We start from the raw sequence: 15,255 nt of genomic DNA, 5'->3' as shown, positions 1-15,255 counted from the left end.
ATGAGGAGAGAGTGAGGCACATGGGTGGAGGTGGCGCCCTCGTTCCCGAGCTTGTGGAAGGGAGGTAACTCGTGGTGAGTACTAATTAGTGATTTTACATTGAAGGGAGCTTCAATTAGGGAGATACAAGTGTTCCACTATGTTCGCAAGAAGAAGAAGACAAGCAAAAAGAGCATGAGTCAGGATAAGTATAAAATATCAATTTTACTCTAAAAATTACATTTCTGTTTAATTGTTTCTCTATTCAATATTATAATTGTACTTTTCTTGTCTGGCTTCCACCAAGGTAGAGCAGTTTGAACCCTGAACACAATATTGATGACATTTTCTCTGATATTTTGAATTAGGTGACCGAGTGTATCGTGTTGTCTATGGCTTCACTGCACAACTTGAAGGTCAGATGAGCATCACAGAGAAGGAACTGGTGAAGGTCATCGAGATGGCGGACAACGGATGGTGGCGGGGGGTGTCACAGAGTGGTACGAGATCAGGGTGGTTCCCTGGGTGCTATGTAGAGGAGATCAAGAAAAGTGAGTCTTTACCGTGTTTCATTGGACTGAGTCATAGGATGGTGAGAGCCAGGATTGGTCATGAGGGTGGGTTCCATTGGTGAGAGTCAGATTGGGTCATGAGGGTGGGTCACGAGGGTAGGTCCTATTGGCAAGGGTCAGGTTGGGTCACAAGGGTGGGTCCTAGTGGTTAGGGGTCATGAGGGTGGATCCCAGTTGGTGAGGGGTCAGGTTGGGTCACAAGGGTGGTCCTATTGGTGAGCGTCAGGTTGGGTCACAAGGGTGGGTCCCAGTTGGTGAGGGGTCAGGTTGGGTTGTGAGGATGAGTCATGAGGGTGGATCCCATTTTGTGAGAATGAGGGTGGGTCATAGTAGTTGAGGGTCAGGGTTGGTCATCATCGTGGTTCCAAGGGTACTAGACTAAAACAGGTGGATCATCAGTGTGCGATGGTGGGTCGCTCAGCGCCAGGGTTGGAACAGATGAGGATTGGAACAAATGAAAATTTGACATTTATGTCCTGACTTGAAAGGTGACATCAATTCCCTGACATGTAGAGTTATCGTTTAATGACATTAATACTGTTTTCTGTAAAGTGACATTAATGAGGTATCCATGACTTCTCTCTAGCTGGAGATGCAGAAGAAGGGCCACAGACCAAGAGGTCACGTGTCAGTTCCTTCATGCTGAAAAAGCGAGAACGCAACCGGAAGAAATCCGCAACATCAATGTCCCCCTATGTCCAGTCACCTGATTATCCTGTGAGTAGCATGAAGAAAACATCCCATAATACTTTGGTCACTGATTGGTTGATGAAGGTCTCATCCCTGAGACTTTGCATTCATAAAATACTATAAAATAACTTTCTGTGTCAAAACCAGTGTGCCCACTTCAACAAGTTGGTCTGAAAGTGGCTCAGAGAATCAAATTCCCATCTATACAATTGCCTCACATTCCAACAAATAAATTTTCACAAAATTCTTGTTGTAAAATAATTATTTGTGATCAATGCATAGATATTTAAATAGTTAAGCAATTGTTTCTTATCTTCTGTGTCTGACCTTCAGATTTAGGTTTCAAATGAGATGCATGTTGTCCCCATGCTCTGTACAGGATGAAACATCTACCAGACTGATCAACCCATGTCACTGTGTCTGTCTGTTGCAGGTGCCCCTTTGTACGCCAGTACATCAGCTCTCCCCAGCCTCAACTCTGCGGATATTAGCAGGTTTAATGATGGTGAGATTTTATTTCAGTGTCAGAAAATATTTCTAGCTGGACTGATAAATCAAGAGAGAAAATGGTTGCTCAGAATTGTTTAATGCAGACAAAAGGTTCAGTTTTTCATATTTGATGTCTGAATGGTGATCAGTTGGTCACAATGGTGGCTGAATTTAGTATTAATTATGTATTAATGGCACATTCAATTGTGATTATTGTTGATGTTACAGGTGAGTTGGTTCTGTCATTTATCTTTTATGGTATGATGTTTATACTTCGAAAAGAGTTAGGGCATCTACCTTAAGAGTGGAAGGAGGTTTGTAACCCATCATGCAGACTTGTAAATAGGATATACATACAGACTTTCACCTATGGTACTTGTCCCACAATCATATAGCTGGAATATTGCTAAAAGCCTCATAAAACCATACTCACACACAAACTCACTCACTCACTCACTGGTACTTGTTATTCTGCCTACCACTCAACAGAAAAGGGATAAAACAAGATGTGAGGGGCTTGCAGTAAGTACACAGTGTCTGAGTCACTCACTCACTCACTCACTCACTGGTACTTGTTATTCTGCCTACCACTCACCAGAAAAGGGATAAAACAAGATGTGAGGGGCTTGCAGTAAGTACACAGTGTCTGAGTCACTCACTCACTCACTCACTCACTCCCTCACTGGTACTTGTTATTCTGCCTACCACTCACCAGAAAAGGGATAAAACAAGATGTGAGGGGCTTGCAGTAAGTACACAGTGTCTGAGTCACTCACTCACTCACTGGTACTTGTTATTCTGCCTACCACTCACCAGAAAAGGGATAAAACAAGATGTGAGGGGCTTGCAGTAAGTACACAGTGTCTGAGTCACTCACTCACTCACTCACTCACTCACTCACTGGTACTTGTTATTCTGCCTACCACTCACCAGAAAAGGGATAAAACTCAGTAAGTACACAGTGTCTGAGTCACTCACTCACTCACTCACTCACTGGTACTTGTTATTCTGCCTACCACTCACCAGAAAAGGGATAAAACAAGATGTGAGGGGCTTGCAGTAAGTACACAGTGTCTGAGGCAGGTGTCCATGTTAAACTACAACATGGTATCTCCGTGAGCTCGTACAGTCAAAACAGCATTATGCAGCACATGTACTGGACGACACGATCACATTCTCAAACACATCTATCCAAACCCAACTTCACCTCACCTTTCGAGTTACCTCACTATCAATGAGTGATCAACAGGTTTCAACAAGCAGGTCACAGAGTTAGGTGTTAGTAGTAATGATTTGCCTTTAGCGTGAGCACATGCAGGCATCCATCTTACTTCCACAACTACTTGCAGTGAAAGTCGAGAACACAAATTGGTGTTAATCGTTGTTTCTTAAGTAGTTTTAGAAGTCTTCAGTTTGTAAATATTGGTGGGTTCAGCTACCAAACAGCTAAAATTCACAATGCTTACATTTTGGGGTAAAAATCATTAACCATATTCCTAAATTCACAATTAAATGTGTGTGATGTTTATGAAACAATTACAGTGGAATCTGTCAAATCCAGACGCTTTGTAAATCGCTTTTCTCCATAATCCAGACCACTCTCTGAGTCCTGGACAAATAATTTATCATTAAAGCTTGCCTTATATTCCAAACTCTCTCAATAATTACAGATTACAGACTAAAATAACATCAATCAACTTGCTATGAGAACAATGCTTTGTAATCTGGACGTAGCTGACAAAAATAACAGTCCATTGAATAAACATCTCCGTTACTTCTGTTCTCAATAGCTAATTAACACAAGCCTACCAAGCTTGATTGGTGATTATGAGATGGAGAAAATGTTTTACTGTGATGAAACTGGACTTTTCCTTCGTGCCTTACCGGACAAGACACTGTCCGACAAAGCCCATGCTGCAAAGGGTGGAAAGGTTTCAAAGAGAGACTTACGGTGCTTTTGTGTGGTAATGGACAAAAGTTGACTAGTCCGGACTGCTTTATAATCCGGACAAATGAGTTGGTCCCAGGCCAGTCCATAAAAGACAGATTCCACTGTAAATGAAATAACTGCCTTTATTTCCAGTAATACATACAACACAAAGAGGGATATTTACCAAAAAAAGTGTTGTCAGCATGCACCAACCTGCATTGCCATACTTTCAGAATGATCACTTCAAACTTGTGTTTTAAATATGTTAGTCATTAGAGAAACTGCCCTACAGTTTGGAAAACCCTTCAGTCCACAAGTACTGGATATGAGCAGGTGTTAGCATGTGAGTTACTGTTGCAGGGAAGCTGTACCGAGCACTGTTTGCCTACCAGGGTTCGTCCAAGGGGGAGCTCTCCATACAGGAAGGGGACATTCTGCGGGCCTGGGAGAAGGACCGCAATGGGTGGATGCATGGGAGGAAGGAAGCTGACAGAGAGGAAGGGTGGTTCCCAGCCGTCTACGTTGATGAGGTCAGTCATAACATCCTATATTATAAATGTATCGGAACTGGTGTTTTCTTGGCACTTAGTCTAAGTGTCATACATTGCTATTAATATGTCAAAAGTTATTTGGATAAAAAACAAATGTGTGTTTCTTAAGGAATTGGTTCTCATGTAATTGTTGCTGACTTTTGAAAGAAAATGTTGATAAAGCTATAGGCATTGCTTCTACAGCCATTATGATGTGTTATTTATGTGAACTTCTTGTACATAAGAAATTGTGGGTTGAAAAGACAATATGCTATTTATATCAGTAATGTTGTTTAAGGCAAAAGTGTCTGAAGTTTGTGAGTTTATTGTGATAAAAATATATACTAAGATTTTTATATATAGTGTCATTTAGATCTTGTCTTGTCTCACAGATACCATCTGACACGGCCTCCATATCAGGGGAGAGCACTCATTCCTGTCCTATCATCTATGATCAGCTGGCACCCAACAAAACCAGGTCCACAGATCAGGAGTGGCTAGGAATAGGTTTGTTCATGTCATGACATAAATATCCTTGATCGTAATGAAATGTGTCTGAGTGGAACTAATTGAGAAAATTGATCATTCAACCTGTCATTATCTGCTTCAAATATGTTCATTGTCTTGATAAATGTGCATTATCACAGATGTCAGACGTGGAGATTGGACCAAAAACAATATACGTGATGGACATCTTTCAAATCCTGGTTCACCTTAATCATGTGTCCAGGTTCGCCTGCACCAGTCACATGCTTATGGATTTCGTGCATCTCTTTGGGATTCAACCCACATTAATGCCATGATAAAACTGGAATACTTTCACATGCAGCACTCACTCACTCACTCCAGTGAATGACATAATGAGTTTCTTCAAAAGTGAGTTTAAATGTTATGTCACATCAGCATTATTTCATCCATGTAGTGATGACATGGGGCGGTGGCGTAGCCTGATGGTTAAAGCATTGGCTCGTCCGCGCCAAAGACCTTGGAGTCAGTATAAGGTTCGATTCCCCACATGAGTACAATGTGTGAAGCCCATTTCTGGTGTCCCCCATACACATGTGATATTGCTGGAATATTGCTAAAAGCGGCTTAAAAACAAACTCAGTCAGTCAGTCAGTGATGACATCATGAGCATCTATCTACACCACTTATGACAGTGGTTTGCTGAAGACATATTCTAACCTGGATCTACTACGCTATTGTGATACAATGACATGCATCAACCATGTCAACTAACCAGATCCATCTGTATCGATCCTTCGATCCATCTGTATCGATGATCACCATGGTCTGCTGTAGTTTCATATACGGATCAGGATCTCTCTGTCATCATGTTAAAATATGGTGAGTGAGTGAATATCACTTTTTATGATGCTTTTAGCAACATTCCAGCAATATCACAGCGGGGGACACCAGAAATGGACTTCAAACATTGTACCCATGTGGGGAATCGAACTCCAGGCCTTTGGCGTGACGAGCGAAAGCTTTGACCACTAGGCTACCGTAGCGCCCCTGTTAAAATACAGGAAAACATGAGGATTGTAGAAACTTGATACAGATGTGATTGTGATGTATCTGCCTTCAGAACACCGTGCCATTCATCCATACCCTGGACATTCGGAGACGGATCTGACCTTTAACTCTGGTGACATCATTATCATCTACGAGACGCTTGACAATGGATGGTGGTTGGGAAGTCGTGGGGAGGAGGTTGGATGGCTGCCTGGATCATACCTCGAGGTCAGTAGAGGTCAGCTTGTGGATGACCACACTGACATGTGCAAGAAACAGTAGGCTGTGAAACCCTGTCCAGTGGAATCTTGTGGATTGTCAGATTTAACTAAGTAGAATATTTGTAAGGGAATGAGTGCTACAATCTGGTTGGCAGAAAATGCTAGATTGAATCCCTGAAATCTTTGAGATCTGTCACCTTCAATAATGTTCCTTGATGGGTGTGTTTTATCCAAGTTTGACCAAAACACAAACCAACTGATACCACTCTAATGCAATATTAACATTTGATCAATATCCACTGGAAAACTTTGTTGTTTTTTGTAAGACATCAATGAATTTAGGTGTTTTGATAACAAGACTGTTTCTAAGACAAAAAATAATTCATTTATATGTTCTTTAAAAGGAAGATAATGTGAATTTATTCTACCAAGATTGTATTAAGTCTGAATGAAAGTATATGAGTCTAGTAGAGATGTAACTGTAATGCAGCTCAAATAAGGTTAAGCACAACTTACTTCTGAGGACCAGCAGGGTGATACGTAGATTCCTTGATGTGCCTCTGAACATCATGAATCTTGGATGCAGCACTAAGGAAGATGGCAATGTGATATGAAGTTTGATACACTGGTCACAACACAATATATATTTTAAGGGGCTATTCATGATTTTAGTTGCACAATAATATTAACTGACTGACTGACTGAATTTGGTTTTACGCCACTTATAAGCAATATTCCAGCAACATCACGGCGGGGGACACCAGAAATGGGCTTCACAAATTGTACCCATGTGGGGATTCAAACCCAGGTCTTCGGCGTGACGAGCCAACGCTTTAACCACTAGGCTAACCCACCGCCCCCAATAATATTAACACTAAGGCCATGTACTGAAAAGGATTTCAAATAGATAAAGCTACTTACTGGACAGTCACCTGAGTAACAACTTTTCATCACATCCATGACATCAAGCTCATTAATATCCATCAGATTTAGAGCAAGATTGGGTTATTCTCTTCGAAAAGGAATGTATGTATTTTGTATTGTCAGTATTATGTGTTATCATGTCGTGTGTCGGCTCTAGCGTGTCATTTCACCCTTATGAATTATCAAGATCCTACTCCTGTAGGTGAGTAACATACGAAGCAAATCATTCCCCAGAAGATCCTGTTCAGTTCCTTCACACTTGCCTGTGTATTTCAGATACTGGACACCAGTAAAGATGACGACAGTAAATCAGATGTATCTAGCGTCCTCAGCTCAGGAGAAGACCGGAGTCGAGTGAATGATGAAGACACATCTGATATCACCAGCAACAACAGCATCAGCACCACCTTGAACTCCACGTTTAGTGATCCGAAAGCCGAAACCGGCACGCAGAGCTCCACCCCCTCCAAAACCCAAACCACTTAAACCGCTCAAAATACCTGATCGCCAACACAACCTCCAGGCGACCTCCAGCTTCAAGAGTGAACTCCACAATGTCCTGCTGAATACTCAAGGAAAGGATCAAGCCAGTCACAACAATAAGAGACCCAGTCCAGGTTTGATGGCAGCACCTTCTAACTCCAGGCCTAAAAGACCAGCGCCTGCTCCTCCTAAGCGTAATAACAGTCAGAAATCTCCCATCGCTAGTCAGCCAGGATCACCACTGCAGGAACTGGTACCCACAACCGTTGCCACTTCCTCAGTATCTCCTTCAGAAAATAAGCTCAAACCTGGAGAGAAACCTGCTTTACCCAGAAGATTTGCCAAGCCTAAAGTTATCCATATACCCCGCCAGTCTTCACGACTTCAAAACCTGGCTATAAACTCACGACTGTCTTCTCGCCCTGCTCCACCAAGGCCACCACCTCCCAAGATTAATATGCATGGTAACACTGCTGGCAGAGTGCAATCCTCTAACAGTATTTCAGGAAAATACCTCAAAAAGACTGATACTGATCTTAGCAGGTCTCCTTCTAATCCTGTGAATATTACAAAGAGTGACAACAGCCTTCAAACGGCTGGTATCTATCCAGGCGATCATGCTCAGCACCTGACCCCAAGGAAGGTTCCACCTGTGGTGCTGCCTCCCAAAGCTATCAGTCACATGCGTAACCCATCAATCGACAGGCCAGTATCATGCCCCGGGGAAATGGTGCCAAACAAACCTGCAAAAACAGTTCCAATACCAAGTCCTCGAGTAAAAACACCAGAGAGAGGTCCAGTGTTTGGTAAGAGCCCTGATGATCAGTCAGTAGTGCCAACTGTTAACACCCAATCCGAGGATACTCCTAGTGCTATATCAGACTCCAGATCTACTGCTGGTCCAGCAGGGGAAGTATCTCCCTTCCCAGACAGTCCTGTGTATTATGTTGAATCTGGGCCTTCCCTTTCACCACCTGTTGTTGATTCCCCAGCTATTCCAGTTTCACCCCCAGTACAGAGGCCTGTGGATGATACTCCTATATACCAAGTGATTAATAAGGAGGCGAAGAGTAGAGCACCTGCTGTTCCAAGAGTGCAGGAAACAGTGGACGATACTTCCTCTGTTCAAACTGTACCTGAGCAAGATCAGCGTGGAGGAGATCCCCCTGCTAAAGCTGTATCCTCAGATCCCGAGAACAGAGATTTGGATACAGATAAAGTTATCAGTCCTATATCAACTACATCACCAACTGACAACTCAAATCCAATTGCAGATAAAGCTGTTTCCAGTCCTCTTTTAAGTCCAACAACCACAGATAACTTGGATATTGGTGAAGATAAAGATACTTCCAGTCCTGTTTTGAGTCCAACACCCACAAATGATGACAGTGATGCAGATACGGTTATTTCCAGTCCTGTCTTAGGTTCATCACCGACAAATAACTTGGATAATAATGTGGTTAATGATCCAATCAGCAATCTTGTTGCCAAGAGACCAACTCCTCAAAAACCACAAAGAATCCCCCCGCCAACACTTCCCAAACCGAAAATAATCAACCCACCAGCAGCAATAGATGTTCCCCCTGAAGGAGTAAGTGGTAGGGTGTCTCATATCATCAAGGAGATAGATAAGTTTTCCTCTCACAAAGACATGTCAGTTTCTCCACCTGTGGCGTCAGATTCTTGTAGTCCTTTAAAGGAGATGACACAACATCCTGAAACTGACGGTGCTGTTGATGATGTGTATGCGAGTCCTTTGTGTGATGAAAGTGATACACACTTAGGTAGAACTAGCCCTGTTGTAGCCAGTCCTGGACCTAATAGTGATGAACTCTTGCAAACTCCTGATGCACAAAGAACTGATATTTCTGAAAAGGTTGGAGAGGATTGTGATACCCCTCTGACAAATGGTGACATGAGTTTTGATTCTGGCAAGATCATCTTGGGACATGATATTGGTGAGAGTGATGACCTGGAACTAGACACCCAAACCAGTGCTAATGAAGATGTTGAGGCTGTGGATTCAGTTGAGGACGATCCTCCACAATCTGCAGATGCTGCTCCTGAACCAGACTGTGTTGGAGGTTTGTCAGAACCCTACAATGGCCAGTTGGAATTCACACAACCGATAAATGGTGATGCAGAGCCTTCTGCTGACCAAATGGAACCTTCTAATGGTCTGCCAGAACCTCCACATGCTCAAACAGAACCTCTGGGTAGTGATGTAGAACATGCTGATGACAGCTCTTCTGAACAATCAGCAGCATCTCCAACTGAACCTTTGGCGCCATCTAATGGTCTTCCAGAAGTTCCAAATGGTCATTCAGAAGTCTCGCCTGAGCAATCTGAGACAAGCAGCATGGATGATCAACCTCCTGTGCCAGTGCCACCAAAGCCAACTCCTCCTGTTAAGAAGCCACGTTCTCCCAGGAAGGAACGGTCTCCTGTTCCTCCTGCAAGACCATTACCCCCCAAATCCCCACCTCCCCAGACACAGAGGATGGGGAATCCTGATGGAGGGTAAGTGTTGTTATTTGTTTGTTGTTTCACATATTAAAGATTCCATGACATGATGGCCTCCTGTAAACAAACATGTCTGAACTAGACAAACTGATGAATGATATGGTGAGCAATGGGCCATGCCTTTGGGGTTTTGATGACGTACTATTAATGAAGTCACTAAGCCTGACCACCGGATACATTAAATTGCCATGTACAACAAGCATGGACTGCTGGTGACCATTTCTAGGGCAGAAATCCCCATGGAAGACATGACTATTGTGACAGTGGGTCACTTGTATTTGTACATTTTTCCTTTACTGAATGTTATTTAGGATTCATAGCGTATTTTGAAGTGAAAGGAAAATATTTTCCATCTATAACATGTCATTCAAACTAATATTGGTAAAATGTTTCGCTCCTGACAGGGGTGCCAATAAGAAGACCCTGAGAAGAGCTGTAAAGAGCCATGTGCCTCAGGGCAAGGGGGAGTTAACTTTTGAAGAAGGAAGTTTTATCAAGGAAATGAGCAAAGTAAGTAATTTGAGAAAACCTTCAAAATAATAGTCTAGGGTGATGTTATGACAACCTTCAAATTACTGAATTCTGTGGTAAATTCCATGCAAGGTCAAACAGTTGATTGCTTTGACATTACAGCTGTGTAAATTTACAAAGTGATGTCACTTCACTTGTGGGGTTTTATGTGGATATTTGTATATACACATGTACATGCACAATGCAAGCCTTGATCAAATAGAAAAAGTTGTGATATTTTACCAGTTGCAAATATACTGGGTAATGTATATGTACTTATTACCTTGATGAACCATATTTCAGGCCATAGGTCGGCCAGGCTGGTGTATTGGGATGTTGGCGGATGGTACAACTGGACTGTATCCCCAGAGTCATGTAGTGGATGCTTCCAACCGACAGTCCGTCGTGTAGACAGGTCGGCTGAACCGTCTTCCTTCTGGATATATCTGTCAACAGTGCCTGAACATCTGCTGAATAGTTCTTTGTATATCTGAAGATTGATGCCTCCAACTGACAGTCCGTCGTGTAGACAGGTTGGCTGAACCATCTTCCTTCAGGATATATCTGCTGAACAGTTCCTTGTATATCTGTAGATCTGATGCCTCCAACTGACAGTCCGTCGTGTAGACAGGTCGGCTGAACCATCTTCCTTCAGGATATATCTGTTAACAGTGCCTGAACATTGCTGAACAGTTCCTTGTATATCTGAAGATCTGACCAAGTGTATCAACTTGCCCACCCAACCTGAGGACGACAGTGTTCACATTGGAATCATAAGGATGAGCTAATTTCTGGTTTTCAGAGTGAAGTCACTTTGTATGATCATAGAGTTCCCAGCATTGTGTGGAATGTGAGGTTTACAGATTAGCAAGGTTTCAGTGGCTGCACCAAGCATCCTGCTGATTGTCAGAAGACTACCAGGTTACGGATACACTCAAGGAAAGAATCTCTAACTCTGTGCCTGTGTTGTCTACTGGTCCAGACAAAGTTGTTGTGTCAAGTCATGTGGATTACGTTCTAACCTGCAGGACATTTGACTGGATTTGTACTGAAACATGGTTCAGCACAGTGGTTTGTGTGATACAAGGCAGTCCAGGTTGTGGACACCGAATACATCAGTAGCCATGTATATGACAACGATATAGTTCAGGCTCCTAGAGGAACTACTTTACCAATTCCTCACTGGATATTTGAACATTCTTTCAGCTTGAATCTCACTGTACAATTTATCATAACATGCACTCGACTCTTGAGGAAGCAATGTGTGACCTGATATATACTCTTCACTGTTCCTGAGTAGTATTTGAGATACATATTTTTGAATACATGTTTGTGAAAGATGGCTGTGCTATGAATGGAATGCTTAGACTTTTAGTATATCCTGGTAGAACTACCACAATTGCCATGATGAGTGCCTGTGTGTGGTTGGAAAACTAACAAAGGGAGTGCTTAGTAAAACTAAACACAAGTTCAGATTGTTGTTTGAGATAGCAAGAGCAAACATGTATTAAACTTAAATGTTTGGATAATAGTTCCAATGCAGTTAAATACTTAGTCTACACTACAGAAAACACAAGAAGAAAGCTGGCAGAAGTTTGTCAGGTAGCTTATTATGGCGAATTTGATTAGTAAAATCTATCATCAACTGTTGTACTCTCAGTGCAGGTCACAAGCATTTGTAGCAACCTCTATTCATAGAGTGGACTTGGGTGAACATTTGGTAGATAGGCCTATGATGTGGTCTGGATAATAGTGTCAGTATACCATGACAGCATTGTTGGTTTGTTCATGATGTCCACCACTGGTTTACTTGGCTCTCGGACGTGTGTGTGTTTACAGGCCGATGTGATACTGCTGTTGTAAACATTCACTCCTACAGGGTTCTATACAGGGTTCCATATTAGAAATAATGTATGGCTAGCATTTCATTACTGTGATAGCAAGATTACATAAAGTAGGGGAACCTCGACACTCAACCAGTGGCCCATCATACAGTTCCTGGGAAATCAGTAGGTGTCAGTTCAACTTGTTGACAGTTTTCATAATGGTTTTTTTTTGAGTTACTCTCTCTATGGTTAATATATTTTTATCAATAAGTGGGTTGTCTGCTTCAGTTATTTGTAGACAGTTGAAATATTGCTGAGTGCAAAATGAGGCAAAACAGAAAGTTAAGGGTAAATTTATGTAAAAAAAATATTTTTGTCTGGCCTTGTTATAAATAAACTTGGATATGTGGTCATATATAAAATCACAGAGATATCCTGGCAAGACGACCATGTTTGCCCAGTTTACACACTGCCTGCAATTAGTGAAGTGTGACGACTCTTTCGTACAAATGTTTGTTTCTTGACAATTTCAAGCATGTTCCTAGGAACGTGCCACATCCTAGCCTTGAATCGGAACCTAAGAGTGTGGGTTTGAATCCTGTGTTGCCATGGTTTCTAGGTTTGTCACCAGAGTGGTCAACGTTTGACGATCTGTATATCTTCACGTTTTTATCCAACGTGAAGTACTGAATGTTATTATCTGAGAATAGAGGAGAATGTGTGTGTAAATACACTTTTTGTTTTTGTGAAAATGTACAGTTTTAATAGTTTTTAACATGACATTTACAATGTTTCTTAATGTAATCTGTTCAAATCCATTTTAAATCTTGGATCTGTTTTACACCACCATGTAACTTTTGCACACCTTGTTGCCAAAGAAATGCATTTTACCACGTCGTGTTATCCTATGTAGCTGTGTATAATCTGTGCCAAATAAGTGCTTAGGATGCATGTATAATACTGACAATGTTATTGTATCATCATGTGCCTAATATTTATATGTACGTCTTCCGAAGTGCCTTCATATTTTTGTACAATGCTAAACCACAGTTGTGCCACCACCATTTATATACTCATAGTGCCAGCACTAACACAACACGGTCTGGAAGACTGTAACAGTTGTAGCAGGATGTCTGATCCCCACTATGTTGAACAGAGGCGAGGTAAAATGGGGGTTTAACCCCCGTATCAGATAGATGCACTTGTTTAGTGACATGCATGCACATATGTCTGTTTGTATTAGCCTAAATACCAGTTTTATAGTACAACCTGCTGATATACCTTGTTTAACATGAATACTCCACTCAGAAACAGTATACCGACTTGGAGACAGCCAGTCCTTTTTACACCAGACAGGGAAACAACAAGTAGCATCTGTAACATGTTTTAGTATGATAAGGGCATGGATTAAACCCCAACCCACTGGTCTGCTGGCTTTCTATCCACTACAGATTTGTGAATAGTTGCACTTCATGACTGTCTGGTTCATGTACACCCGTCAGCTTAAGAACCAGGACCCCGTTTCATAAAGCTGTCATAGCACTACAACTGCCGTAAGTCTATGTTACAGTAGGAGGTACGACAGTCATAGCGCTACGATAGCTTAGTGAAACAGGCCCAGGTTTGAATTGGTCCTGAGCAACCCTTTAATGGGATATGGTTGTCAGGCTTTGATTGAAGATCATGTGAGTCACTGGATTGTCTAGTCCAGACTCGACCATCTACCGACAGCCATCTTAGAGCTGGAACATTGCTTGTTTCATACAACAAACAAAGCATCCTGGGCCTCCTATCACGAAGCACTAAGGTGATCGTAAGTCACTAAGGTAACCTTAGTGCAGTGTTAAAGAATGGGAGTTAAGGTTAACCTTAGTAAGAGTTGCTTCGTGAAATGGTTTGTTTGGTTTGTTTGATCACTGTATGATGTGTTTGTGGTGTTAGAAAGGACAGAAGCTAAAGGATGGCCTCCTACAAAATATATCTTCAAAAGTCTCCTTACTTCAGTTCTTTCACAGGATATTAGTATAACTAGGTTTCCACGGTTACCTAGATGACTGAAGCAGTTTAGATCAAACAAACTGATTGAGCACTGATCAAATGTTTATATATAGCAACAGCACTTGGATGACTTGAAGGCAAGACAATTTAGTCTGGTGCTGTATTTATTGTTTCATAATGATCTGGTTGAGACAAAACAATTATCTGTACAGTCAACAATAATGTCAACCCTTAACCAGACTGGAATATTGTTGTACAGCCTAGAATATTGCTCATTATGGAATAATACCCTGAAGTATTGCTGATTGTGGAATAACTTGCCGAAGTAGTATCTTGTTGAAACATATATCATGTGACCAATTTGAGACCTCAGTTTGCATAGTATTAACCATTACCATAGAAACTGTAAATAGTATTAACACTTCTCAACAGTCAGTGCTTTCTACTTATCAAATACTGTGTACTCATGGTGATTCACTATATTAATACCCTGATAAGTACTCTTATTAAATCTTACCTGTTATTTCTTCATAATTTTAAGCATAGAATTTGCAGATTAAATTTATGGAGTCGGATTAATCTATTTTAATTGATGGATAATGATAGGTTAGGCCAGACCAGACCAATTTTATTTCTTGTTTTACGGATTTTGTCCTCAGAAAACCTAAAGGCAGGAGGGGAAAAAAAAAAAAAATCACCGTCAAAGTAATATTCCTTCTAAATATTACAATTATTTAACTTCTGGCAATTTATGAAGTGTATAAGGGGGCCAAAACAAAAAATTAAAAAAAACATTTCTTGTAAGTTTACATTTTTGGATAATAAAAACAAAAGGATTTTATTTTTTGAGCGGGAAAAATTAATTTATATTTTTTTTCTTATTCTTGAAATAATACAACCGGTGGATCAGTAAAACAAGAAATAAAATTTGTCTGGCCTTAGTTTAAAAGAAAAGTGTATAGAATAAACAAGGACAGATCTGGAGATAGAAGAACAACAAGATTGAAACACACAATTCTTATTACTAGAGTTATATATTATGCAACGACAGATTAACTATAATAC

The 15,255-nt window shown here is 41.2% G+C and overlaps 1 pseudogene; it reads left to right on the top strand.

Annotated features, from left to right (window-relative positions):
* Window positions 1-14,869, top strand: part of LOC124283134 — a 39,011-nt pseudogene extending 24,142 nt beyond the window's left edge.
* The last annotated feature ends 386 nt before the right edge of the window (window positions 14,870-15,255 follow it).

Source organism: Haliotis rubra, unplaced genomic scaffold, assembly GCF_003918875.1.
Source record: "Haliotis rubra isolate DU_JTF1 unplaced genomic scaffold, ASM391887v1 Scf31, whole genome shotgun sequence".
NCBI classification, from domain to species: Eukaryota; Metazoa; Mollusca; class Gastropoda; order Lepetellida; family Haliotidae; genus Haliotis; species Haliotis rubra.
This window is presented reverse-complemented; position numbering and strand designations above follow the sequence as displayed.